Source organism: Kogia breviceps, chromosome 17 (assembly GCF_026419965.1).
Source record: "Kogia breviceps isolate mKogBre1 chromosome 17, mKogBre1 haplotype 1, whole genome shotgun sequence".
Classification (NCBI taxonomy): domain Eukaryota; kingdom Metazoa; phylum Chordata; class Mammalia; order Artiodactyla; family Physeteridae; genus Kogia; species Kogia breviceps.
The window spans coordinates 9,381,771-9,406,797 of NC_081326.1; the positions used below are offsets into that span (position 1 = coordinate 9,381,771).

General features: G+C 37.9%; 1 long non-coding RNA gene and 1 pseudogene across 4 annotated transcripts in view; both read right to left on the reverse strand.

Moving 5' to 3' along the window:
* LOC136792884 (uncharacterized) overlaps nt 1–25,027 on the reverse strand; it is a 446,126-nt gene that overhangs the window by 203,467 nt on the left and 217,632 nt on the right. The window lies entirely within an intron of this gene.
* LOC131744202 (ubiquitin carboxyl-terminal hydrolase MINDY-1 pseudogene) lies at nt 2,223–3,103 on the reverse strand (annotated as a pseudogene).

The window sequence follows — 25,027 nt, forward strand, 5'->3', positions numbered from 1 at the left end:
CTCTCTATTCATTCCAGCTCTCTGCTCCCAGCCTTCTTCAGGATGCATCTCCAAGACCAGTTCCCCATTTCAACTTCTCCTGGTCCTTTCATTCATTTCGTTTGAAACCCAATGGTAGTTCTGTTTTTCTACCAATAGTTTTGTCCCTGTATATACTTTCTTGAATTATTCATTGTGTCTTGAGCTGTTTGACAGCAGGGACTTTACTTTCTTCTAAGCTATGTTCAATGAGCACATAAAACTTGTACAGTCAGAAAAATACTTTAAAAAAAGGTAGAATGAACAATACTCATCTGTTTTTCCTGGGAAAGTTAGGTTTATAAAGAAACAAAGCACATCATATTCAAACTCATTCATTAGATCACTTTTGTATTATTCACTATGCTTTTTTCCCCCTCACAAATCGATAAGAGAAGAAAATAAATCTCTTTCAGACCATTATATTTTCAACTTATGTAGTTATCCACACAGAATGAAATCATTGCCCATAACAGGAAGTAAAGGTAGAGCTGATTATTATATTTTTCTTTGTGAATGTGTTCCACATATGTATTTGAACAAACATTCTGAAAAAAAAAACTCATATTAGAGAATTCTGAAAGTGCTTTAATTTAGAATTTACCTATATTTGTATTTTCTTCAAAGAATTTGCTCCATTTTAAAATATTTAATTAGCACTCTTTTGACCTCTGAGTTTTTCTATCTAAAGTTAGTTAGAGATCTTCAGAATGTGTATGTTCGTGTGTGTGTATGTGTGTGTATGTGTATGTGCATAATACAGGAATATTGAATAATCCTTGTTAAATTGAGACTGTTTTAATTCTACTTTTTTTAAAGAAAACAAGTCATATTTTGACAAATTCCTCCTCAGTTACAATGCTGAAGATATGGCATGTTGGCTCAATTAAAACAAAATTGGTTGAAGATATATATATGTTTACATATTTAATATTTAATGTATTAAAATATATTAGTCTGAGCTGAAATCTCAAGTCATACAAATCTATTAATTTCAAAAGACTTACAAATCTGTAGTTTGCTGAAAATTCCAAATGGGCAATTCTGAATGAGAGTCCATTTTTACACATAAAATTTCAGTATATTTTCCAAAATTCTAAAAAAAAATTGCTACTGGGGCAAATGGTTACAACGTTTTATCTTATATAAGACATATTAGGACATTAAAAAAAATCTTAGTTCTAAGATGAAAAAATCAAATCTCTATGATTTGTTGAATGCCAAAATTTAATGTATTTTATTATCGATACCATAGGAAATTCAATATTCTTTATATGAGTGAGAAGAAGCAAATCATATCAATAAGCTTGTATTCATCTGTAACATCCTTGATTAACAAAATCTGGGGTTGTTTACCATTTTTGTAACCATTTGGCTAGAATGATTCTAGGAATAGTGCTACTTAGGTTCAATATTAATTCTAAAAGCATTAATTTGATTACTTTCTTAGGCACAATAATAAAAAAGATATATAAGAAATTGGAGTTGTGTTCATTTAGCAGTTATTAATTACAGCCCCTATAATTTAATATATAGTAATATTGGGTGGTAGTTCTAAACCATCTCTTACTGAAAGCATATCATCAGGGTTCCTGAATAAATAGCCATGATGGAAAGGGAGTCCCCATGGCAGAAATTAAGAAATAAAGAACAGTAAGGATTAACCTCCAGCCTCCCGTGCTTTTATCTTTAGCATGCCTCAAAACCAAAGAGAGAATGCCTAACCATTAAAAAAAGATTAAAGGTGTTAATTAGACTAAGAGATAGAAACCTATCACCCTTATGTCAGGAAGACCAGACTAAATCTTCTCATGGATTAAAATACACACACACACACACAAGAAGTATCTGGTCTCTGAAATTTTGTTGATGATAGTCTCAAGTGTAGACTTGTGAACACTTTTGTTGAAACTGATTAAATTTTGAACAACATTTTTATAGACAGTCATTACCACTATTCCTACTGAAATTGTTTTTAACATTCAATACTGAAATATAACCAACAGGATCTAGGAAGAGTAACCAAACTTCATAATAATGAAATTCAAAAATTGTCAATTTTTACATCTCCAATCAATCGAAGCCCTGACGAAGTGAGTATCAGATTACGTAGAGATTCTTCTATCGTTCTTTCAGGAGGAACACATCTCAGGAGTTGAGCTGGGGAAGCAAGCAAAATAGCCACAGCCTTTGAAAGAGGAAGCTTAGCACTGGGTAGGGCTACAGGTGACTTGCTGCAACCCTGGCTCTCCGGCTGCAAGTCCAGAGGTGGCTCCTCCCCCCGACGCCCGCAGCGCTACGTCCTGCGTTGCCACAGGCTGGACCGCTTGTTGCTGTTCTCTCGCTGAAGTTGCCGGGCCAGTGCCGAGTCGCTGAGACCCAATGTGCTTGGTGGCTACTGTTGCAGCTGCAGGGACGCGGCGGTCAGGTAATCCTGGCCCACCTGACGCTGCTTTTCTAGGGGGCCATCCCACCTTCTGCTCTGCGGCCCTTGCGCGGGGGGTGACCTAGGGGTCGTCAGAAGCAGCTGCCTTCATTCACATCGTTCGTGCTCTCCCACACCACTTGCGCCTCCCAAAGAAAGCCCTGATTGGTGACAAGTAGGTGCACGTAACTCCTGTGTTTAATCACGGTACTAAAATGGTTGTTTTGGGAAAAGACGCTAAGTCTGCCTTCGCTGGCAGCTGCCGTTGGCTCACAGAGACCGGGGTGGTCAGCTGGCCGCTGTCATGTCCACGGACTCTCTGACATCGGGCTTTCTGCCACGAGAATGTTGTCGCTGCAGGAGGTGATAACCTCCGCCAGCCGGTTGTGACTCAGTTTCCCAACTGCACTCACGGCCTCAGGACTGTGGGTTAACAAGCCAGCCACGCGAGAGAGGTACACTGAATAGGTCAGATATGGCACTCGGATGAACACTCAAGGTCAGAGACACCTGTGAAACTGACATGGACACCCAGACTCTGTCCAGCTTAGGTGGACACATGGCACCACCCACGTTGTTCTGAAAATGAAGCTGAAGTCCCTGTGGCTTCTGGGGCGGGATGGAGGGGAGGCAGAGTCTCCAAGCTGGGCCACCAGCCATTGAACGTAATCACTTCCTCCCAAGGGAGCAGTGTGCGTGCGTGCGACACACCCCCTCCACACACACACGTGTATATGCATAGATATGGCCTGTACATGTGGCGTCTTTATATAAAATTGTTACCTGGGTCTCGTATTGGCTCTTACTGTGTGCTCAAAGTGGGCCTTTAAAGTAATGTTTTCAATGTTCCTTTTAGCAACTGTCTAAAAAAATGTGTAAATGCTGTAATTTTTTTTTTTTTTTTTTTTTTTGATGTGCCGGGCGGCTTGCAGGACCTTTGTTCCCCGACCGGGGATTGAACCCGGGCAGTGAGAGTGGAGTCCTGACCACTGGACAACCGGGGAATTCCCCTAAATGCTATTATTTCATATAACTCATTTTTATTTGTAGCTTCATCATTTTTTATATTACCTTCAAGGTATGATGCAATGAAAATATTTAACATTTGAGAGAGAGAAAGAGAGTAGAGAACATCTTTACGTAAGAGAACCTGAAATGTGTGTGTGTAAACGTGTGTGTGTATAAAAATACACACGTACATCCACACACACTAACATTTAGTAGGACCAGATGTTCATCACAGTGCTGTTTATAGTAACGAAAGTATAGAAACAAACCAGATATTCAATAATAGGGTGGTTAAATAAATTATGATGTATGCTTTAAATAAACATAGGCAACTATTTATAAGGATGCTGCATAAATATACCATGGAATATAAATATCCAGGAAAAATGACTATATTATTTAGTGAAATAAAAATAGTCTATAAGATAATATGACCCATGTGATCTTATTTTTGTAAATGTAAATTTGCACATACACAAACTTTATACCAGAATATTAGTAGTAGGGATCACTTTGTGATGAAATTTTCTTCTCCTATGGTAATTTAAACCTCTTTCTTATTTATTTGTATTTCTAAATTCCTAAAATCCCCAATTTTGTTTTGTTTTGTTTTTAATATTATTTATAACTAGGTGTTTCTTGGTCCCTAAGGAAGGTTCCTATGTCTGTACCTAAGGCATCGGTTGCCAGATAAATCCACTGCGAGCTTTATTTAATTAGGGAGGAGCAGGCCAGGTTTTTCTTCATCAAGTTTAGTTGAAAACCTGAGAATGGAGTCCTCCACTGACCCAGAGTGTTAGTGTTTTTGCTGTAGACCTTACAGCATTTGTATTTCTGTTAACTGCAGGAAAAGACCTGGAAGGTCTGGATTTTGAGATATTTTCAGTTCTTGTCCAACCATTGGTTCCTAACTAACAACTCAAGTCTAACCAACCAGTTCTTGCTTGTGTCTTTCAACTTTTCAGGATGAGAAATCATCAAAGGCTAAAATGAGCTAACACTTCTTGAATGCTTACTATATCAAGGTTTGAGTTATCTCATTTAATCCTCACAACACCTCAAGGCAAGAAGTACCATTCCTATCATCTTTTTACAGATGAGGAAACTGAGGCACGGAGGGATGTAGTAATTCACTCAAGACTACCCAGCTAGTCCATAGCAGAACTGATTGTCTGATTCCAGATCCCAAGCTCTTAACCCTTCTACCACAGCTTCAGCCCATACACTTACACACACACACACACGCACACACACACACAGAAACCCACAAAAAAACCCTAGCTATAAAAAAGAGATAACAGGGCTTCCCTGGTGGCGCAGTGGTTGAGAATCCGCCTGCCGATGCAGGGGTCACGGGTTCGTGCCCTGGTCCGGGAGGATCCCACATGCCGCGGAGCAACTAAGCCCGTGAGCCATGGCCGCTGGGCCTGCGCGTCCGGAGCCTGTGCTCTGCAACGGGAGAGGCCACAGCAGTGAGAGGCCCGCATACAGCAAAAAAAAAAAAAAAAAAAAAAAAAAAAAAAAAAAAAAAAAAAGAGATAACAAATGCCACTATAATGATATATGTTAGATGATTTTGTGAAACAAAAAGCACAAGAAAATATGATTTAGATACTAATTCAATTAACTATATTGAAAAGAGTTTTCAAAATATTTTAGATCACTTCCCTTATTTGAATGCAAATGATCAAAGAATTTTTACCTAATTATCTTAAATAGTTTTTTGCTGTCATAGCATGGTATGGTACACTCAATGGGGTGACCAATGAATTAAAATTGCTATAAGCTGAAAAATAATTACCACGAATTTGACAAATGGCTTAGCTCATCAACTTACACATGAGGTCAGCACTGAGTGCAGAATTCAGTCCATCATTTTACTAACCAACATTAGAGACCATGATGATCAGAATTTTTGTGCTGTGTAAATCTACTATGCACTTTTCTGCATAAACTAATGGTGGGTGCTGCAGAAATACATAGGAACCCAGATTCTGCTGACCTTTATCGTGGTTGCCTGCTATAACCTACCATGCTTCTGATCACTGGAACCCAATGGGACAGGGAGATTTTGTCACACTTGAACTCACTTTCTCACCCTGAGCCTTTTGACTGTTTCAAGGGCTTATGCTCAGCTGGCCAGGCCTTCAAGCCAGTGATCTCACATTGTGAAATAATAATTAAAATACAGCAGGCACTTTCATTTTAATATGCTTACCTTTATCCTTTAGGGAGGACCTCAGCTGATCGACACCCAAGAGAAATATGCTTGGGTTTCTCTTCTCCCTTTTGTCTGTCTCTGACTCTTGTTCCCAATCTTGACATTACACATGAAAATAAAAGCCAAATCGTATTCACAGGGATTGTAAACTTCCTGATTTTCCTCACAAGGAAAGGAAAATATAATACACAAGGCCTAATAAATCTCCGACCTATATTTGGGACTTTCGTTTTGCAATAATAACACCATTGCTATCAATTTGCTTTACATATATGAAAAAATACAACTTTTTTGAGCAAATGATGAAAGATTTTTTTTAAGTGAACATTTTTCTGGTATCGTCTGCCTTCTACTTAACAGCCAACTACTTGGAGAGCAGTTTCCATTCACAGCCTCCACTTCATTTCTCAATCCACAATACTTCTGCTTCTGCATTCACCTTCATTAGGATTGTTCTCAAAAGCTCATGTTTGGGCTTCCCTGGTGGCGCAGGGGTTGAGAATCCGCCTGCCGATGCAGGGGACGCGGGTTCGTGCCCCGGTCCGGGAGGATCCCACGTGCCGCGGAGCGGCTGGGCCCGTGAGCCGTGGCCGCTGAGCCTGCGCGTCCAGAGCCTGCGCTCCGCAACGGGAGAGGCCACAACGGTGAGAGGGGAAAAAAAAAAAAAAAAAAAAAAAAAAAAAGCTCATGTTTGTCGGGCACATTCATGACATTCATCAATAAATTCAGTGATTTCTTTTAATGCTTATTTTAATTGGGATGTGACATCTCTATAGGATATAGCTCTGTTGGTAATTCTTGCCTTCTTGAAACATCCATTCTTCATGGCATCTGGACAGCTGGGTTTTTATTTATTTTCTGGCTGCTTCTTCTAAGCCTTCTTTTTTATTTTTTTTTATTTTTATTTTTATTTTTTTGCGGTATGCGGGCCTCTCACTGTTGTGGCCTCTCCCGCCGCGGAGCACAGGCTCCGGACGCGCAGGCTCGGCGGCCACGGCTCACGGGCCCAGCCGCTCCGCGGCACGCGGGATCCTCCCGGACCAGGGCACGAACCCGTGTCCCCCGCATCGGCAGGCGGACTCTCAACCACTGCGCCACCAGGGAAACCTAAGCCTTCTTTTTAAAATTTATTTTCTCCACCATCCCCTATAGGAATGGTTTCTATAGAATTCTGTCTTTGAATCTGCATTTCATCCATCTTTTGACTTCCCTTCCATTCCCATCCTTTTTTCCCTCTAAATTTCTCCCTTTTCTCTCTCTCTCTCTCTCTCTCTCTCTCTCTCTCTCTCTGTCTCTCTCCGCCCCTCTCTCTTTCCATCCTTCCTGGTTAATCTCATTGTCTTTTATCATTTCATTGGTCTGTGTGTATGAATAACACCCATACCTATATTTATAGCTTAGGTTTTACCTACAACATCAAATCCAAATATTTAACTTCTAACTGGGCATCTCTACCTAGATTTTTCCGTATTCAACTACAACTCAACATACTTCAAACTAACTCACCTTTTTTTCCTCCAAAACCTTCTTCTTTTAGCACGTCACTCATTGTAAATTGTTCTGCTATTTACCCACTTACATAAGACAGAAAAGAGGGAATCGCTTTTTACTCTTTGCTCTCTCTCCAAAATCATTCAGCTGTTAATTCTGACAAATTATTCAATACTCCACTCTTGTACATTTGCTACCTTTACTCGAGTCACCCATATCTTTCGCCTACAATTTTTCACTGGCATCTAACTTTCTATTTTCTACTGCAGCCAGAGTGATGTTGCTAAACTTCCAAACAGTGCATGTCTTTCTGCTTAAAATTCTGCACTAGTTTCACATTGTTCTTGGGATCAAAATCCTTAGCTCTCTGTACTCTGGGCCTATTATATCTTCCTCTTAGGTCCCAGAGCAAATTTTCCATTCCCATCCTGATTTTCCCAAATACCTTTGCCTTGCTCATACTATGTTCTACTCATCTTTACATTTACATTTAGATATGATGGGATCAATAAATCTTCCCTAACATCCAAGCCTGAAGGAGGGACTGAATTTGATTCCATATTTCTCCATAATAACATTCATCACACTAAATCCTCATCGCCCCTCCAGTAGGTCACAGCCCTTTAAAACAAAGATTGTACACCGTACTTGAATGTCTAGCACGTAGTAAGCACTGAGTCAGTATTTAATGACTGGCTTAATGGCTGTCCAGTGATAACTGGGGTGGGGCAATCGTTTGTTTCATACATGGATGGCAGGTAAGACTGATCATTCAGAAAAATGTCCTTTTCGGCAAAGCTCTTTTCATTGAATATTTGAATTTAAATGCTGGAACAACCTGCCAAGTGACAGAAACTTGGCAATGATGTAAGCTGGCTCGATTGAGACATATTATTTCGTATGAGCACCAACATTTAGAAAATTGAAATCTCCTTCAGAAATCTTTCAATTAGGTAGATTTTTTTTTGTTTACATATGGTATTGCACATCCTGCCACTAATAGAAATTAACTTGGATTCCATTTGGAAAGCACACTGGTAATTATTCTCACTTCTCAAATAAATGCAGCAAAGGATAGCAATGAAAAAGTTTCACTTTAACATTGAAGTTGGTGAAACTCCAAAAATCCTAACATTCATTACAAGCCCATAAATTACGTCATTTTTAAAGATTACAACCAGGATTGAGGACCTTATCAGCTATTTTTTACTTCCAAGGCACCAACAAAACCTCTTTCGGTCATAGTAAGCTGTCACCTAAGCTACAATTTTATCTTATTCTAATCTAGGGCTTCTTAAGCATTCATGGAGGAACTTGAAGCATTTTGTGAAGCCCATAAAATAGTTTCTGAAATTTTATGTGTGTCTGACCTTTTATCTAGGATAGGGGCCAAACATTTTGTTGGGCTTTTCAAATTGATTCACAACTCCAAAGAAATGAACAACCATTGGTAATCATTTTATAGGTAAAAGAAAAAATTATAATCCACTTAAATATTCCCATATATGAAAACATAATCTTTGAGAGAGAGAAAAGTTAGATATTTGTTGAATGAGTACATTAATTAAAATTAGATAGAATAGTTGTATTTTACTTTCTTTCCTAGCATATCAGATTATAATTTAGAAATAATAGAAATAAGGGAAAATGCCTTTGGAATTTCAATTTTTATGTGCAAATAAAGGCCATGGAAGTGACTCTGTCATAGAGAGTCTTAGAACAACAAAATACATCTAGAATATTTCGAGAGGGCTTCTGCTAGACCCTCAATGGTGGTTATCTAGTACCTTCCCCAGGCAGTGCCTCATTCTTCTCCTTCTCTGCTGATAAATGAACCCCTCATAACCTCTTCATCAGTCTCTCCATTCCTCTCTGTCTTTGCGGATTGAATATTGTTCTTATGGTCTGAGGCTCAATGATTGAGCTAGAGTCTATTTAGGGTCTAAAATCAAATGAGCATGGAAGTGATTAGGGATTTTTTAAAAATTATCCTGAAATATCAAAATTTCTGCCTTGAAAACATGAACTAGCATCTACTATCAGAACTTGGGCCTCAGATCTCAGAAAATTCCCTAAACTGAAGAGAAAATGACATAGATCCGCTAAAATGTCCAGAATTCCAGAGTACTCTCAAAAGGGAAATATTAGTTTTAAATGATAATTTTAGTAATATGTTATTAGAATATTCCTTTTTTTTAGTTCCAAATAAATCTCTAGAAATGACTTTGCAGTAAAATCTTATTCTGGATGTGACTGTGTCTGGAGGACTTTTTAGTTAGTAAGGATTTAGCACATCATTTTGGTTAGCATTTCAAACAGCTTGGCTACATCTCAGCAAATATCAGGAAGTAATGAGTTTTAACAAAAGGTGAAAGTAAGTATATACACCCTTCAGTTGGAGACAATTTCATTTTTGCTAATCCTATTCTGGATGACTATCGCAAAACTCCAGTGCCAAGCCATGGAGGAGGCATGGAAACTTCCTCTGGACTACCTCATGCTTTTCACTAACTTTTAGGTAGACGACTTTGATCCCAGAACTCCAGTGAGAAATTTTCACTGTCCTCCTGAGTGCTATGGTACAACCCTGATTCTGAGTCTAAAAAAGAAAAAAAAAACAAAACCAAAAAAACCCAACTGCTGAGAATACGAAAGGTCTCGAGAAGAACTTGGGGGAGAGGGAACAAAGAACAAAATAAACACACACACACAGGACACCAGGGTAGACGACTGATCTTGAAGCTAATAAATATCAGTTAGACCTCAGAATGTCTCTGTTTATAGAGAACCCATTTAGAGCTATATATATGTTTGGCTTAACTTGGCAAGGAGATTCATATCAGTGGTTGCTTTGGGGTCTTCCTCTGTAACACTGATTATCTTTTTCTGCTGGCGTCATTGCGTTATTTTTGTGATGACCATAAAAAAGTACATATTACTTTGAAAATAGAAACAAGATTAGCCTAGTGGATCACAGAAACCCAGGTTTTGGAGCTGTTTAAACAACGGTATTGAGTGATATAGCCGCTATGCAAATTCCTAAAACTTCATGGAAAAAGATTTTTTTTCAGTAGCATGGCCTCTTCTAGAGGAAGGTTTTAAAGAAACATAAAACTTTATTTACAAGGTTCCAGTAAACCACTTCAGCCTGCAAACCAGATTGAAACTAATTGTTTTAAATGTAAGAATTGTTCACCCCAGAAAGTGAAGAGTAACACCCTGAAATGAATGATTCCACTTGTGACATGATGGAGGGGAGGACTAGGGTTGGTGATGTATCAGATTTCATAGGCACTTTTGTGCACTCAGATAATAACACCCCTGGGTGTGTCACTTTAAGAAATGCAGGGCAATGAGTAACGTACACATACTCAGGCATTCACTCACACACACACACACACACACACACGCACACACACGCACACACACTCAGATATGCTAGGTAGTTCGACTGATCCAGAGTCTGTTGACCTCCATACAGTTCCAGGTCCTTAAAATATTGATTCAGCTTAGTCCTTCTTTACTGAAATGAAATATATACTCTGTACTACACTGAGGTTTAGGCTATGGATGCACTTCTGTAAATTGAAATAATAAATTAAATACATTTTCTTTGAGTTACAGTTGGATAGAAAGGTGGCTGCTTTCCAGTGGAAGAAGATACTAAATCTCTGTGTAGCTTCACCCTTCTTTAAGCTGAAAAAAGCTATGGGATGTTTGAAAAAGACTGACTAAATTCTTCAATTCTTAGGACCATTTATTTAGAGTTTGCTAATGCTCACATATAATTTATGGCCTATCATTACAGTTCTTGAGATTTTAAACCAGTCGGCTCATCAAAAGAATGGAGAGAAAATGAGAAAGCAGAAAAGTCCATTTTACTAACCAATTTGCACCAACATCTAGTTTGAGCCTAATGCAAAGAGAAGAAATATCCGGATGCATCTTAGAGGGCTTTAAAGCAAGTGAGAAAAATGTTTCAACCCTACCTTTCTCTTCCAGTTCTTGAGGGATTAATGTTTTGTTTAGCCATTAATAAGGGATTAAAAATGTTTTCACACTTTAATTTTTAAATCTTAGATTTAAATCAATATTTGATTTAAACCTTTGATTTAAAATTACTACCAACATTTGGCCTTTGCCTTTTATTGAATTCATGGAATTAAAGACTCAGAGAGGAAAAGAGGAATGTAATTGAGGCCAATGGCTACCTTCCTTCAGGGGCGATTCACTAGGTTTTTATTGGCCTATGAGAAATTGAGAGAAATAAGAATGATGTTCTGGGTTTTTCTTAAAGTTAAATTTATTAATATTAAGAGACTATCCTCTATTATGAGACTATGTCTACTCTGTTTTATTGGGAAAACACTGTTACATTTATAAAATGGTAATGGCATACAGAATTATGTACTTACTTTGATTTATAACGCTAAAACAATGAAAAATATATTTTTTTAATATACAGCTAAATGTGTGCTTTATCTATCATTATTCATTTAATTCTTTCCTCTGGAGTCACAAAAAACAAATACAATCTTGCTTCCTAAGAAACTGACAAAAATCAAAAGAAAGGTAATGCCCCCAAAAGGCTTCTCTAGCTTGAACTTTTCCAGTTTCCTCACACCTTTCTCCAATTACATTGTACACTAAAGACCTTCCAAAACGCATTGCTGAGAAATAGACACATTACTCCAAATGTGGCCTTACCAGTCCAGCTGTACCATTACCTTTCATTGATCTGTATTTATTAATGCAGACCATAGTTACCCTAGTAGTTTAGTGATGTCTATGCCGGCTCTCCTCAGCTGGGACTAAAGTTGCGTGACCTTCCTTTTAAGAACACCTGCTTAGCGCTATTTCTTTGAGCACACAGACAACATTCAGTTCTATTCCGTAAAAGTGGCTTAATCCCCAGACACTAGTGGTAGCAAGAAGGAAACCCTTGTCCTCTAGGAGAAGGGTTGTAAACACACAATCTCAATCAGTGTTCTCAGTGCCGTGATGGACGTACATCCAAGGTGCTTCATGAGCTAAGTCGGGGGGGTGGAAGGGCCTGGAGACTCAAGGCCCTTAATGAGATACAGCCATCACCTCCTTTGTTCTCAATGACCACAAGAAGCTTGTCCTGCTAATAAACCATCTTAGAAGAAAAAGGAAACATGATATGAAAAAATGAGCCAAGTCTATAATTGCCCACCTAACTGGATTTTGTTAAAAGATGTGTAACTGTTGGCCATTTTAAACCATGACAAAAATACTCTTAGTTCATTAACCCTTCTCACATGGACAGTATTGTACTACCTGCGTATCTTTCTCACTCTGTCCGGAAAGTTTATCAGTTTGTAATATGGGATTTAAAATAATCACAAACTACATATGTCTCTCACATGGGTATTTATTTGGCATTTATGGAGCTAACTATAGATACACTTACTAATTTGCAGAGTTGCCCACACTTGCTTTGGTGGCTTTTATTACAATCTCCTAGAAACATAGGTCCACATGTGTGGGATTCTGCAACAAAAAATTCATGGTGAGCTGCAGAACACAGACAGCTTGGGACTTTTGTCTACAAAGCTGTCTTTGACCTGTCTGAAATTCACTGAAGCTAGCCTTACTCTGCTCATTTACCACAGCTCAATTCAATTTCTTTCCTGGATCAACCATTGTGAACTACTGCTGGCTTTTGCCTGCTCTCATAATATGAGTTTTTCTTAACTTTTTCTCCTGAAACTTAAGAGTATCAAACCAAAAATTTTCTTGGGTGGAATGTATTCTTGGCAGTGACTGCCACTTGAATTCGTGTTAAGCTTTTCTCCTAAGGACTTCAAAGTCTCTATAAATCTCATATGACCTCAGAACATCATTATCAGAAGATGGGAACTGGACAACATTATTCCTGTGATCATGGTCACCCCAGGCTCGGAGAGCTTAAGCAACTGCCACAGGGTGCCCAGACCAGGGCAAAAAATACAATAATAAAGAAAAACCGACACTAATTGTATCAATACTCATATGAGGAATCATCTTTGTCTGTCACTCGTAGGACCTTAGGATTCCCTATCTGCCTTCATGCATTCATTCATTGATTTACTTACTCGTATTGGCTATGCAATATCTGAAAATATGCCAGAGTAGTATCAATTCTTCAGACAAAGGTTTTGATCTCTATTAAAATAAAAACAATAATAATGAAAAGCAGGAAAGCTGGACCACTCTAGCCATTAAAGACGTCTTGATTTTCTTAAGAAATAATCTTCATTTACTTTTCATCTGCTTTAGACAGAGGTCAATTGAAAAGTACCTGGCCTCTAAAGAATCAACACAAAATTGTGGAAAGCATTCTGGCCTTTCTTTGAGAATAAGTTTTAAAATAATAGAATCCAAACCTCCTCTACAACCCCATCTCCCCTCCCGATCAAAAATATTGTCAGGTGCATTCAATTGCCAATATCTGCTATCACAGATAACGTGTACTACTTTTATTTTCCCATCTAAGCGTTTTCTAACAAACGCTTTTGCTTTCTTCTGGGATGTGTTGAAAAATACATTGAAAGTGATGTATATCCTGACTATGATTCCCTTTACAGGAAAACAATGAAAGCAGTTGGTGATGTGATGGTGTTAATATATTCATGCAATACATTGGTAGACATATGGGGATCCAGGTTTTTTCTGTGCCTGTGGAGTTTAAAAGGAACCTTCTAGACATGCATTTTATGTACATAAAATATAGTGTTCAAATAGGGACAATGTATGAGAACATCCGTACTTGTCAGCTCTGTGCTGTCAGCAAAGATGAGCTTTCCGTGTGTGGTATTTTAGAGTTCATTATACTGTCCCATGGAGCATTCCCAAAAAAGCAGCAGGTAGAAAATCAGGAGCATTCAAATGAAATGATACTCAAGGGGGTGAAGACTGTTTTTTCCCCTCAAATTGTCTCTGTTGACAGAGTTGACTTCACTTTGCCATTGAACTGTGACAAGGTGATTATTTTTAAAAACCAAAATACGGTGCATAATACATTTTAGCCTGAAGCTGAAAGTTAAGTGTGAATATTCATTCATTTTTTTTGCTCTTCCATGAAAAAAAGAATGTGACCTGAGTAGCAAATAAAGTGTTAAACTCTATCAATTCCATGGAGTTAATGAATGATGTTGAAATGGAATCATTTTTAACAGAGAGGAATTCTTTTGATCTTGAGGCTGAGATTTTGTTGAAGGGGAAGAAATTAGTTTTTTATTCACAGTAACCTATCAATTTATGAGGAAAAAAAAAAATCATGAATTTAAATATACTAAAATACATTGTATCCGCAAGCAGGTTCCACATACTCTCACACAAAATGGACAAAGCTAAGTGCATCCTGTCAGTAAATATATGATCATACGGTCAGAAACTTGTGCTGAGAATTTTAGACTAACGTAAACTAATTTTAAGGCCTCGCTGTGTAAAATCCTCCCTGAGATGAAATGAATGTAGGGTTCCTTTGTGTTGATTCTGCAAGTGGCCAGAATTATAGTCAGTGAATGGCTTGGCCAAAGACAGGCGATGAGTCAGTGGATAAGCTCACCCCCGTGTGCTTTATGCTGTAGAGTGCTGCTTATCAGGCCAGGCTTCCAAGCCTAGACAGAGTTTTAAATACTTTTTTCAAGAAGAGCTGATTCAGAAGGTTGATCTGGTCAAATTTTAGTGAATTAGCTTCACAGAGACCTACTGACCTTATTTGTTTGGAATTTGTGCTTAGCCCAGTATCTTACTTTTTTTTTTTTTTTTTAAGCCTATTTTAAAAAAATAACTTTTCCATACAAGTCTACGGGCAGGAGCCCATAAGTCTTAGTTAATATAATTTCTGGTCATTTGTTCTCTTCCCTTTCACCCACCTGGGTCAAATCGAGCAAAATCCACTTCCTTTTAAATATTGTCAGAGGAAAACAAAGTTGGGTGGGCGCTAAGGTGTTTTTTACTTCGCTCCAGATTTAAAAAAATCACGTTATCAGATATTGCAAAACTCTTCCTTTAAGCATCAATACATCTTTTCTCCCGGACACTCCAAATATCAGTCCTCCTTGTCTCAGCCTCAGTCACAGGACATTGATTCTGCCTCTGTGGTTAATCTTTCACTTCTGACTCTGGTCATAGAAATGTGTCCCCTGAAATAGTTTTTCTTTCATAAGGAGTGAAAGTTACAACAAAGTTCTTACTTTCATATGAGTAGGATAAAGTGAACTGTTAAGTAATTCTCTCCCTGTCTTTTTTCTCAACATTACTTATTTTACAATATAATGTTTTATATAGACTGTCAGAAAAAAACAAACAACAAAATATACTTTTATTCCATATCAAAATTCACAAATTTGATCCTAATTTAAGTGACTCCTTCATGGAGTCCTTTTTAAAATTTTACTTAAGGATTTGTTTATCTTTTTATAATAACACCAAAAAGAAATTGGTTGGCTACATGTAATTTAATATACACCAGAGGGAAGGAAAAAGTCAATATTTGGAATGTTATCTATGCTGAACAAATTTGCTTTATGATTTTATTTCTCATTAAATTCAAGTTTATTTAAATAATTGAAGAATTAGATTAAAGTTTCCCCTTTTTTTCAAGTTATCTTTAAGGCTGAGAGAAGATCGGAGAAAAATCTTACGTGATTTAAGGGGTCCAACTTACACTCGGACTGTGTAGGTTCAATTTGCTGAAACCCATACAGAATGCAATTTGGCAATATCCATCAAAATTAAAAGCTCACCATCTTTTGACCTAGTAATTCTGCTATTGGGGATGTATCCTATGGATAAACTTGATCACATTTGAATAACACACAGGTATCCTCATGACAGAGTATTTTCTACTAGGAAAGTAGAAGGAAACTAAGTGCTCATCAATTGAGGACTGATTAGATAAACTATATCCAGAAAATGGAATATAATTCAGCTATACACGAGAATAAGCAAGTTGTTTCTATATTGGTATGGAGAGAACTTGAAATATCTTATTTAGGGAAAAATAAGGCACAAAACTGTGTTTATAACATGCCACCTCTTGTATTATAAAGGAGGGAAATACATATTCACATTTTCTTATAAATACTTACATAAGCCTAACGTATCTTTGGAAGGATACAAAATGAAAGAATGACGGAGGTACCCATGGAGAGGGGAACTGGATGACTAGCGGAGAGACAGGAAGGGAGCTTTTCACTTTTTAATTTTGAACCATGTGGCTATGTTATTGTGCTACTGTGATTTATAATAAGGAATATGTATTTTCTTTTAGTCCCCATTCCTGGCCCAGAGCTCCTAAAACCCTTGAAATTTCCTAAGTAAGGAGAGCAGAAAAGGTGTCTTTTGTTATGCTGGTGACTTTTGGAAAGGCCCAGGAACCCTAAGGATGGGGGATGGTTGCCAAAGAAGCCAACATTGTGATGAGAGGGTTAGAAATTTCAGTCCTGCCTTGGGAGAGTGGAGGGGCTGGACACAGAGTTCAAGCACTGGTGGCCAAGGATTTAATCAATTGTGCCTATGTAATGAAGCCACTGTAAAAACCCCCAAAGACAAGGATTTAAGAGCTTCTGGGCTCGTGAACACATGAAGACTTGGGGAGAGTGGCTTGTTCAGAGAGCTTGGAAGCTCTCCGTCCACTCCCCATACCTTGCCTTACTTATCTCTTCCATCTGGCTGTTCCTGAGTTATATCCTTTTATAATAAACTGGTCGTCTAGTAAGTAAAATGTTTCTCTGAGTTCTGTGAGCTGCTATAGCAAATGCATTAACCCCAAGAACGGGGTCACGGGGATTTCCAATTTATAGTTAACAACGTGGACGTGGGGCACTTTCCTGTGGGATTGAGCCCTTAACTTGTGGGATCTGATACTACCTCCAGGTAGATAGTATCAGAATGGAGTTGAACTGTAGCACTTCCAGCTGATGTTGGAGAATTGCTTGGTGGTGTTGGAAAACCTGCACATGGGAATTGATATCAGAACTGGAGGTATCTACTGAAAAAAATTCTAAAACATCATTCAGAGTCTCCAGAGAAGAGAAGATTAGCTCTGAGCTTAACAGGCACCCTGTGAACTTGCTGTTGGGACTTTATTCTCCCTTAATTCAGTCAGTGTTCTATAATGTGGCCCTGTCTGGAGACAGGGTCTTTACAAAGGTAATCAAGTTAAAATGAGGTCATTGGGATTCTAATCCAAAAGGATTGGTGTCCTTTTAAGAAGGGGCATCTTGACACAGACACGTGCAAAGGAAGAACATCACGCGAAAATGAAGGCAGAGATGGATTGATGCCTCCACAAGCCAATGCTAGATTATTTCATTCACTCGTATAGCTTGAAATACTATCCATTTGCCAAGAAGTCTTCCATTTATATATCCAGCCTATATCTATTCTCAATCCGAGTGCCAAAATGAGATCTCCAGCTACATGTCTTACAAGATCACAAACATATCAAAAACCACCCTTGATCATCTACCACGGCCCGATCTCTTCCTCTTCTAGTCTTCCTCACCTCAGTTAATAGCAACTCCATCTGTGCTCTTACTTAGACCAGAATGCTGGCAGATCACCCTTGATGCTCTGACATCCAGTCACTCGCTAAGTCCTCTGTCTATTCAGGCTCCAGCATGAATCCCACATTTATTCAATCCTTGGCATCCTACTTACTGCTGCCACTATTGCTATCTAAAAATTTCTGTTTCCATGAAATATCAAAAATTCATATATGCTATACTAAAAATATTGGAAGAGGACTAGGTTTTATTCAAGATTTTAGGAATGAAGGTTACTTTGAAATGGTGGTCTCTCTCCTTTTCTAAGCTCAGAACATTGGCCTTAAAGAAGGGCTATTTTAAAGGGACTCCCCCTCTTTCTTTTTTTCCTGCTGTTTATTATCTTAGTTATCATTTTCTTCTTTATCCTGTATAGGAGCACAAGGGTTTGTTACCATGTTATATCATGGTGAGATTACTAAAGGTACTGCCACTTTTTAATTTGTTAAAGTATCAAGCGATGAAAGCAAAATACAAGGAGTACAATGTCCAACATAGGAGACAGGATTGGACATCCATTACATTCTAAAAAAGCATTTAGATACACAGATTAAGAAATGCATAAGAGAATAATCGTTTTTCTGAGTTTTAAATTCACCAACATACCATAAAGCTCAGAATCTGTGAATTCTAAAGTAAATAGGCCATAGCATTCCTCAAGAGACGAAGTTCTCCCAATAGTTTTTAGCTGTATCCTTAAATAGAACACAAAGGTGTCTTCACCTGGCCTGTGAATCACCCAGATAAGCTTCACAGTAGGAAGTACCCACAAAGAGACGCCACATGAAAAGGCAGACAAGTAAACTAGATAAAATTAACATGTGAAGATTACTCGACTGACTCAGCATCAGTAAAGCGTAGCACATTTATCACCTGGAATAGAGCTTATGGATTTCACTAAGACATCCACATTTCCTCCTTATGACATCCTTGTGTAAAACCGTCATACAATTTGACAATGGCCACTGGGGTGAAATTTGGGATAAAAAACAAAGCAAAGCTACCTGCTTTATATGGGGAACAAACTAATTAGATTGGTACCATCAGCACAGAACTTTAACCAAATGTGCTAATTTAACTCCAAATTACACAGGAAAATGGGGAGTCATGTTGACCATCTTGGAGGACACAGTATACATGAATATTCTGACACTTCATGAATCTGACTTGAAACAGAAAGCACTTGAAAGAGAATAAAATGCAAGTCACTCAGTGTGCCTAAGAAAAAACATCATTGTTTCTCTGTATCTCAGTACAATGAAGATGAGAATTGTTTTCTACACTTTTAAAAAATAATCTTTCGGGCTTCCCTGGTGGCGCAGTGGTTGAGAGTCCGCCTGCCGATGCGGGGGACACGGGTTCGTGCCCCAGTCTGGGAAGATCCCACGTGCCGCAGAGAGGCTGGGCCCGTGAGCCGTGGCCCCAGAGCCTGTGCTCCGCAACAGGAGAGGCCACGACAGTGAGAGGCCCACATACCGCAAAAAAAAAAAAAAGAAAAAAATAATAATAATCTTTCAATTACTGATGTCTTTGTAAGAAACAGACTGTATTATAATCACTATTATCTTTAAAATTAATTCAGCATATTTTAATAGATCCGAGTGACTAATCAATTCTTTTTCCCTTATTAGTAGCTCTCATATTTTAAACACTATATTTTTTAAATCCAGAAATCAAATGCCCTCGAAGCCTCGGTTAGCTTGGATTGAAACACCAGCTCCACAAGCAGCTTCCATTTTACCCAGTTGCCCCTCTCAAACAAGTGTCCCCAAGGAGTGACATCATTCACTAGCCATTCTTTCTTCTACTGCCTTGCCACCCTGTAGCTCATAGCAATGTGATCTCTGCCCTCATAGTTGAAATAATTCTCATAATCAGGCCATTCATCCTAGTATTTATTGCGTGGCAACCACAATATTCAGGCACAGTTATAATTACAGCAGTGAACAAAACAACGTTTGTTCCCTCATGAGCTTATGGTGGGAGTGACAAGAAATGGAAAAATCACCAAATAAATATAGAGAGTGTGAGATGGTATAAAATCCAGCAAGGATAAGGGAATAGGCGAGGCCTGAACTTGCAGAGAAGAGGGGTGCGTTTTTAATGTGCTGTAGTCAGAGAAGACCTCACAGAGAGTCAGCATCCCAGCTGTGAATCAAAGCAAGAGAATATTTCAAGGAAAAAGCCAGAGCAAGTTCCTGGGGTGGAAGACTGCTTGGCATGTTTAAATAAGAGCAAGGGGGTCATTGTGCCTGGAGCAGAGTAAATGAAGTACAAGGAGGTCAGTAGGGCAGCAAAGGCAAGATTGTATGGGACTAAATACTTTAGCTCAGAAGGATTTTAGATTTTAGTAAGTGAACTCAGGGACTATTAGACATTTTTGAGCAGAGGAGAGACATATTCTGACCAAAGTTTTAAAAATCCAATGCTAATGAGCAATAGGAATATAATTTTTAAATACCATTTATAAAAGCATCAGTAGCGTAAAAACTTAATGGCAAGTTGAAGCCCCAAATGCACTCAAAACTACAAAACAGTGTCATGTTAAAGAAAGCTTAAACAAATGGAGAGATATACTTCGTTTGTGGTTTGGAAGACGCAACGTTAATAAGCTGTCAGTTTACCCCAAATTGATGTATACATTCAGTGTAATTCCAATTAAAATGTCAGCAGGTTCTTCAAAGAAAAGTAAAAGCTGATTCTAAAAATTTATATGGCAATACAAAAATCCTAGGATAGCTAAAACAATTTTGAAAAAGTAAGAACCATTTGGAGAACTTTCAATATTTAATATAAAATGAAAATTACCAAGACAGTATGGAATTGGCATAAAGATAGACATATGTATCAATGGAAAAGAATACAAAATCAGAAACTGACCCACATATATAAGGTCCATTGAGTTTGGATAAAAGCTTTAAGGCAATACAATGTGTAAAGAAATAATCTTTTCAACAAATTGTTCTGGAACAACTGGTATGAAAAATCCAATAAAAGCAAACCCTACCTCACACCATACATGAAATTAAACTCAAAATAGATAAGAGAATGAAACACAAAAGTACAGATGTAAAATTTCTAGAAGGAAACAGGAGAAACTCTTTGCAACCTTTGCAACTCTAAGCAGGGATTTCTTAAACAGGACACAAAATACACTAACCACGAAGGGAAAGAAATAATAAACTGAAAACCTCTGTTCTTCAAAAGACACTATTAAGAAAAGGTAAAAACAAAACACGAACTGGAAGAAAATATTCATAATACATACACCCAACAAAAACCTTGTGTCCTGGATACATGTAGAACACAGCTCAGTAATAAAAAGATAATTTTTTTAAATGGGCAGAAAAATTAAACAGATACTTCACAAAAGAGACACAAATTTCAATAAGCCCATGAAAAAAGGGTCCAATGTGATTAATAACCAGAGAAAAAGAAGTTAAAACTGAGGAGGTATACCTCTACTTATGCTAGGATGGCTAAATGAGGATACGGAACATTGAGAACTCTCTGATGGAAATAGTTGCTCTTTGGTTATACTCTTTAGAAAAGAGATTGACAATTTCTTTTTTTTCTTTTTTGCGTTACACGGGGCTCTCACTATTGTGGCCTTTCCCGTTGTGGAGCACAGGCTCCGGACGCGCAGGCGCAGAGGCCATGGCTCACGGGCCCAACCGCTCCGCGGCACGTGGGATCCTCCCGGACCGGGGCACGAACCCGCGTCCCCTGCATCGGCAGGCGGACTCGCAACCACTGCGCCACCAGGGAAGCCCGACAATTTCTTATACAGTTAAATATACACTCACTATATGACTCAGCAAAAATCATACCGTGAGTGTATTTACCCAAGAGAGAAAAATACATATATAACCACAAAAAGACTGGAACATGAATGCTCACGATAGCTTTATTAGTAATGGCCACAAAGTGGAACCCCACTGCCCAAACTGTGACATATTCTTACAATAAGATGCTAGTCATCAATATGAAGAAACAAACTAGCGATACACAAATAATACGGGTGAATCTTAAAAACATGCTGAGTGAAAGAAACCAGGCATAAAAGCATATATACTGTATGATCTATTTACATGAGGTTCTAAAAAGGTAATATTAACCTATAGCGATAAAATACAGATTAATAGTGCCTGGGGAGGGCTGGAGGGGATTCCCAGGAAGGGACAACAAGAAGAGCATGAAAAAAGTTTTTGAGGGCTTCCCTGGTGGCGCAGTGGTTGAGAATCCGCCTGCCGATGCAGGGGACACGGGTTCGTGCCCCAGTCCGGGAAGATCCCACGTGCCGCGGAGCGGCTGGGCCCGTGAGCCGTGGCCGCTGAGCCTGCACGTCCGGAGCCTGTGCTCCGCAACGGGAGAGGCCACAACAGAGAGACGCCCGCGTACCACAAAAAAAAAAAAAAAAAAAAAGTTTTTGAGATGATTATATGTAGTATAACTTGATTAGGGTGGTGGTTATATAGGTGTAGATATATATCAAAATTCACCAAGCTATTCACTTAAAAATGAGTGCATTCAGTTTATTATATGTGAATTAGACCACAATAACATCGATTTAAAGAATCCAATGAACAGTTTATTAAATATTTATTATATAAAGCATTTGATAATGACTAGATAAGATGATATCCTGGTTTCTTTTTTAAGACTGCAAAAAAAAGTGCACATAGAAAATGTAAATTCAATTTATAGCTTTCTGCCATAAGATATAAATCAGTGTGTTTATTTAGAAAAGAACACTGATATTTTACAGGCCTTATATTTAATGTAAAAACTTTTACTAAATTTAAAAAAGCACAATTATGAATAGTCCCTCCAGGGAATTTTTATATGTCAGTTTTTTACTTCTTCATGTTAAATGAAGTGAAGCCACTGAGACCCCAGGCAACTAACAGCATCACCAGAGAAGGGTAGAATTAGTAATTCCTTTTTTATCTGGACAGTAAAAAATATTGCTCTGTCACCATAACTTCCAGTTTGTAATGAGGCAAGACTTTATAACAGACTCATTTAAAAGTGGGTAATGAAATTAAAAAGTATATCCCATATCATGATATCTGAATTTTTAAAAGTACACTCAAATTGAAGTTTCCATACCACTGGATCGATGTGTAGCTTATCTTTATGGCCTGATATACTTCAAATGTCAAAGTGCATTTAGAATATATTCTGTGTGTTGACTAGGTTCAGCACCCTTCTGGGGTCAGTGAGTAACATGAATGAAGTTTGTTGTATGATTTCTTATGAAAGGTGAGGGTGGGCTGCTCATGATATCAACTTGCATTCCACAAGTGCTTCAGAGCCCTTTCAAATTCAATCTGATAGACAGCAATCTCAGATTCTGGCTGGAAAATGATCTTTATTATCTACTGCTGATTAAATTAAATTCAGGTAGCTTAATGAAGAAGGTTTTGATAAGCCAACAGTTTATGTACAACAACAGAGTGTAATCTTTAAGTTTTATACATTATTTTTAAGATCCATAAAGATTAAATATTTTCATCATATGAAGTAAATTATCAAAAGACCCCAGATACTAACTCTTCCTAATTTATTTCCACAGGACCTTTCCCCTTGCTCAGGAGGTCTGATAAATATCTGAGTTCCTCAGCATCTTGTTCTCAAATCTATTCACTTTCCCTGAGATACTTCACCCATACCCTGGGTTTTGACGACTCATGAAATACCACTGTCTCTCAAAAAGCTTTCTCAAATCTCCCTCACTCTCCTATTTTTCAAGTCCTGTAAGTCCACTATCAAATATTTGTCAATTAAAATTCATTTGTTTTCACTCATTTTCTACCTTTTCTAGCATTCCTACATCAAATTTCACATATATTTCCAAACTGATGACCCCGCCAACTCTTTTGACTTACTCCATCTCATACAACTGTCAAAATATCACTTCAAATACATTAATTGGATCACGTTGCCTCTGTTTTAACCTGTAACACTCCCTCAACGTTTTTAAGATTGAGCCCACTTTCCTCAACAGCGTATTTGATGCCTTATGTCAAACTATTTTTTGAGATTGACCTCCAACACTCTCTTCCCCTCATCCCCTCCGTGGCTAGACCCTCCCGCCGCTGTCTGTCTATCTATCTATCTATAGATACATTCTTATAAAGCTTATACATTTAAAACATATTTTCTCTGATTAAGCAAATAGAGGTTGGGAGTTATTTTTATTTATCACTTTAATGTTTTTGAATTGGTGTTTGGACACTGGCTCTCTCATCAGCTAGCTTTGTGTCAATGAGCAAGTCAACACATCTCTCTGAGCGTCAGTTTCCATCTGCAGAAAATAAAGATTGGATCTCTATTTCTAATCCTCCTTTCTCCTTTATAATCCCCCTAGATTATAACTTTCATGAGACGAAGACCCCAGTGTGTCAGTGTGAGTGTCTAAAATAATGCCTAGACCTAAGAAAGTATTACAGAGTAAATTAAGTAATTCATATTTGTATATGTTGCTTTATTAGTGGATTAATTCACACCCACACATATATATATGTATACATATACAATTATACATGTATCTTATCTCTGAATTATTTAAAAATACAACTCTGCCTAAGCATGGAATTTCGTCTTTTCTGTGTATTATACTTTTCTTCTCTTGTCTAGATTTTAATCAGTTTATGTCACCAACCTTTTTAACTACTTCTTTCTTGGCTCTTAAATTTCATATCCATGTTTTTCAATTAACCACCAATGATCAAAATTCTTTATACAATTCTTTATAGAATTGTTATAGTCATTTTGAGGAAGATGAATTATGAAAACATTATTCAAAAAATAAGCATTTCATAAGAAATTTTTCTATAGTAAAATTTACAGCATGTCTACTTTATACAAAGAGTTTATTGACAACACATCTACATACCTTACACTTTTAAAATATGGCTGATTGCTAGCCTCAAAAGGACTGCCTACCCCTTGTACTTCAACCAGCTGCTATGAAGGAAATAAGTATTAATGGACCTACCACACCCTCAGCCTCTTGTCTCCAGTCACCGTGCTTAGCTGCAGGATTCCCATTAACATTAATGGGAGTTCCATGCACACATCACCTGGAGAACAGACCCCTCGAGGTTTGCTCGTTATCTTCCAGACAGGTAGGAATGGTATCCATCAGGTATCCAGCTTAGTTTCACAGTAGGTACTATTAAAGGCATCAGGGCAATAAAAACACAGCTTTCTAACACTTTCTTTAGAAAACAGTAAAAACGTGAAGAACAACCAAAGGAGAAGATTTTAAAAGCATACAAGAAGTACATGGCTTTCCTG